Raw genomic sequence first — 5,656 nt, 5'->3', positions numbered from 1 at the left:
CCCAACACTGACTACATAACTAGCCATAGTATTCACCGGACTACTAACCAACCCAACACGGACTACATAACTAGCCATGGTACTGACCAGACTACTAACCAACCCAACTCTAACTACATAACTAGCCATGGTACTGACCAGACTACTAACCAACCCAACACTGATTACATAACTAGCCATGGTATCCACCGGACTACTAACCAACCCCAACACTGACTACATAACTAGCCATAGTATTCACCGGACTACTAACCAACCCAACACTGACTACATAACTAGCCATGGTACTGACCAGACTACTAACCAACCCAACACTGATTACATAACTAGCCATGGTACTGACCAGACTACTAACCAACCCAACTCTAACTACATAACTAGCCATGGTACTGACCAGACTACTAACCAACCCAACACTGATTACATAACTAGCCATGGTATCTACCGGACTACTAACCAACCCCAACACTGACTACATAACTAGCCATAGTATTCACCGGACTACTAACCAACCCAACACTGAATACATAACTAGCCATGGTATTCACCGGACTACTAACCAACCCCAACACTGACTACATAACTAGCCATAGTATTCACCGGACTACTAACCAACCCCAACACTGACTACATAACTAGCCATAGTATTCACCGGACTACTAACCAACCCAACACTGACTACATAACTAGCCATGGTACTGACCAGACTACTAACCAACCCAACACTGACTACATAACTAGCCATAGTATTCACCGGACTACTATCCAACCCAACACTGACTACATAACTAGCCATAGTATTCACCGGACTACTAACCAACCCAACACTAACTACCTAACTAGCCATGGTACTGACCAGACTACTAACCAACCCAACTCTGACTACATAACTAGCCATGGTATTCACCAGACTACTAACCAACCCAACACTGAATACATAACTAGCCATGGTACTGACCAGACTACTAACCAACCCAACTCTGACTACATAACTAGCCATGGTATTCACTGGACTACTAACCAACCCAACACTGACTACATAACTAGCCATGGTACTCACTACTAACCAACCCAACACTGACTACATAACAAGCCATGGTACTGACCAGACTACTAACCAACCCAACACTGACTACATAACTAGCCATGGTACTGACCAGACTACTAACCAACCCAACACTGACTACATAACTAGCCATGGTACTGACCAGACTACTAACCAACCCAACACTGACTACATAACTAGCCATGGTACTGACCAGACTACTAACCAACCCAACACTGATTACATAACTAGCCATGGTGTTTACCAGACTACGAACCAACCCAACACTGACTACATAACTAGCCATGGTACTGACCAGACTACTAACTAGCCCAACACTGACTACATATCCATGTATTTTTCAGACACGGGACAATCTGGGGATGGGAGAAGGCTGATGCAACCTGTAAATACTAAGCACTGCTAATCAGAATAATTATAATAAACACTGCAATATAACAGACTAATAGTGAGCGTGTGGCCGGAGAGACCCCCCAGCCACATGGTTAATGGCGGCCATGGCACGTAAGCGGTTAACCCTTAAAGTGCCCAGCGCCATTTTAAGGACAATAGGCGCTTGACGCCACTGTTAAATGTACTTATGGCGCCAGCCGTGGACTGTTTAAAAATATGTTTAATAATGTGTGATATATTATATCGCTGCGCAGTGCGCAGTTGGAGAATGATGGACTGCACAGTTATAGAACTGCATGGACAGCGCACTTATGAGAAAAGTACAAGGTATTTTGTTTCTAAAAAGGCCTTCACAATAGTCCTTGAGACACTTTTGCATAAAAAGTCGTATGGTAATTGTCCTAGCTCCAGCAGGGAATAGGTGACAATTGGCAGGCTTTTGGTGGCCAAACATTTTCTTTGAGATACAAAGGAAGGTTTGGAGAGAAGACTGTTTGTGTTTCCAGCATCTCCTGTTGTGTGATAAGCCAAAACTGGTTTTACATGGAGATGTGAGAGAGACAGGAACATGTTAATCACATTGTGTTTTATAAATGCAAACTAGTGGGTTTCATTTAACAAAAGTTTGATGTAAGATTTCTTAGGCTGCATTATCTAGGATGCAGATTAATGTTTAAATTACAAGTACTTTGTCAGTGTGTGACAGGAAAAGGATGAGGAACATGTGTTTGGGAAATCAAATGCAAACCGTATGTGATAAATGTATCAATGGCGAAGTGTAAACTCCCAGGTGGTAGGAATTGGAGCTTAAATGACACGAAACTTTGTGTGACAGGAAGGAGGAAATTGCTTCATGCACTTATATCCTTTTAAAATGTAATTTATTTAAATGTTGTAAGTTATACTGATTGGATGGAAAGGACTCAGGGGGGAACTACCCCGTGAGATGTATTGTGGTTTTACTGTATATAAAGAGGAGGCCTGTAAGCTTCAGGTGTATTATACCATTTTCATTCTGCTGTAACATCTTGCTGTTTACCCTAGCAATAGGGAAAAGTTCTTTTTAGAACTATTGCAAATAAACATCATTTGCCTCAAGAAGACCACTTCATCTTGTGACCTGCAGGGCTAGGCAAACCTAGCCCCGTTCACCGGCTGTCCAGTGTGTGACCAGCATCTCCAAGTTCCGCCTTTCGCCAGCTACTGGCAGAGGCCTAGTCAAGCGACTAGTGGGGATTCGTCAGCACCACACAGGTGTGGTAAGGTGACATGTTGACGCATACAGAGCAGAACCGTGATTCCAAACGCCACGGCAGGTTAGGCATTTGGTGGTGGCAGCGTATAACTTGCCCACTGCGCGGTGGGTGGTGTCAGTGACAGGCAGTTACTGACGGTAAGTGGGAATCCCCGTGTGACCTAAACATCCATTCCATGGGACACAAAAGCAGTGAAGGCTTTCGTACAGGACCGTCTGGTCACAGAGGTGCTTAGCATAACTGTGGGCAAAAACATGGGCCCACCAACCATGACCAGGTGACCTCATCTGCTGGCATGGCGCCCTGTATTTTCACCTGCATTGTCTTTTGTGTGGCACTACAAGCCTCAGCATGGTACACCTCTCACTATGTTTAGAATTAGGGTGTGCAGTCCAGACCCTCCATCCTCCCCCATATACTTTATATTGTGTACATGTGTACACTTGAAAGTGGAGACTCCTTCAGCTTGGACCAGCACCACTCCCATCTGCCTTTGGGTGTTTATAATTAGCGTAGGGTCCTTGCATTGCAGACTACATATTGGAATAGGCACTATTCGTGGACACGTTTACATAATATGTCAGTATTAGGGATGAGTTTTGGGTGTGGAGCCAAAAATCGGTACAGACCATAAAAAAAAGGACCTGTACCTGCCAAAAAGGTGCAGCTGGAGGGTATGCTTCAGCCGGTCACCTGACATAAGGCAATGTTCCAGTCACAGTCAGTATCGCAACAAACATTCTCATTCTGAAGGAACTATCCCGGCAATGTACTAAAGGTAACCGCGGGTACAGTGGTAGCGATAGCGGCTGTCCCTGCGAGTTACCCCGCCGGCAAAATGGAGGCGTCTTCCACAGGGGTCTCGTCCTGAGACTCTGACGCTCTGTATGTGTGCAGATGGAGGCTACGAGAGAGGGAAGATCCCTGTCCTGCAATAATGCCTTCGCTTATCAGAGTTTGGTACATAAGGGATAGATTATAGGGTCTAATTCAAGGTTGATTGCAAAACTCCATTTTCCTCTAATGGGCAAAACCATGTGCACTGCAGGTGGGGCAGATGTAACATGTGCAGAGAGAGTTAGATTTGGGTGGGGTGTGTTCAAACTGAAATCTAAATTGCAGTGTAAAAATAAAGCAGCCAGTATTTACCCTGCACAGAAACAATATAACCCACCCAAATCTAACTCTCTCTGCACATGTTACACCTGCCCCACCTGCACTGCACATGTTACATCTGCCCCACCTGCACTGCACATGGGCCCTCATTCCGAGTTGTTCGCTCGGTAAAAATCTTCGCATCGCAGCGATTTTCCGCTTAGTGCGCATGCGCAATGTCCGCACTGCGACTGCGCCAAGTAAATTTGCTATGAAGTTAGGATTTTTACTCACGGCTTTTTCTTCGCTCAGGCGATCGTAGTGTGATTGACAGGAAATGGGTGTTTTATGGGCGTGTTGGAAAAAACGCTACCGTTTCCGGAAAAAACGCAGGAGTGGCCGGAGAAACGGAGGAGTGTCTGGGCGAACGCTGGGTGTGTTTGTGACGTCAAACCAGGAACGACAAGCACTGAACTGATCGCAGATGCCGAGTAAGTCTGAAGCTACTCAGAAACTGCTACGAGGTGTGTAATCGCAATATTGCGAATACATCGTTCGCAATTTTAAGATGCTAAGATTCACTCCCAGTAGGCGGCGGCTTAGCGTGAGCAACTCTGCTAAAATCGCCTTGCGAGCGAACAACTCGGAATGAGGGCCATGGTTTTGCCCATTAGAGGAAAATGTTGTTTTGCAATCAACCTTGGATTAGGCCCCTAGTCCCCATTGATAAAATGAGTGCTATCTGCACGATAGCTTTCTGTGCATCTCCTGCGTTGATACTCCCACAGACTGGAATAAGTGCATGCTGCAAGGAATGGCGTGTCTCCAGTGTATGCGTCGTGTAGTCTGCACTATACAAGGTGTGCTGGCAGATGGTGCTCAGACCCAGGCGTTGCTGTTATCTGCACCCCAAACCTAGCTGTACCCATCTGCTACCCCTCGCCCCAGCCTGGTTCCTGTTTCCCTTGCTGTATTTTTAGCACTGGATGCTGGGAACAATTATGTGCTGGGTCTCCCTCCGCCCTCCGTCAGCCGCAGTGATCACAGACAATAAGTCTGAACGAGAAGCAGAAATGCAGCTGGAACACACAAGTGATGTTAGTAATTAGGGCGACAGCCCTTTCTCAATTACTCACCCACATTTGAACAATGTTTAGAAAGAAGACATTTAATTAAACATATAATGATTGGGTCACTGGAAAGTAAATTGTTGTCACACTGAGGAAGCTGAATAATCTGCAAATATACATCTGTCCTGTGCCTCGGGCTGGGGAAATGTCTTTATTTTCTTCCCAGCTTCTTGGATATGATATTATTCCTCTACTCCAGTAACAATGATCCAGTCTTCTGCATTCTGCCTGGTGTATGCTCGCCGGGTACTGTGGGTTCATCGCTCGCTAGCTACTTTTTGCAGCGCTGCGATCAGATAGTCACCGCCCATAGGGGAGTGTATTTTCACTTTGCAAGTGTGCGATCGCTTGTGCAGCCGAGCGGTACAAACACATTTTGTGCAGTTTCTGACTTAGTGATGTGCACCGGAAATTTTTCGGGTTTTGTGTTTTGGTTTTGGATTCGGTTCTGCGGCCGTGTTTTGGATTCGGACGCGTTTTGGCAAAACCTCCCTGAAAATTTTTTGTCGGATTCGGGTGTGTTTTGGATTCGGGTGTTTTTTTACAAAAAACCCTCAAAAACAGCTTAAATCATAGAATTTTGATCCCATAGTATTATTAACCTCAATAACCATAATTTCCTCTCATTTTCAGTCTATTCTGAACACCTCACACCTCACAATATTATTTTTAGTCCTAAAATTTGCACCGAGGTCGCTGGATGGCTAAGCTAAGCG

Source organism: Pseudophryne corroboree, chromosome 6 (genome assembly GCF_028390025.1).
Source record: "Pseudophryne corroboree isolate aPseCor3 chromosome 6, aPseCor3.hap2, whole genome shotgun sequence".
Lineage (NCBI taxonomy): Eukaryota > Metazoa > Chordata > Amphibia > Anura > Myobatrachidae > Pseudophryne > Pseudophryne corroboree.
This window is presented reverse-complemented; position numbering follows the sequence as displayed.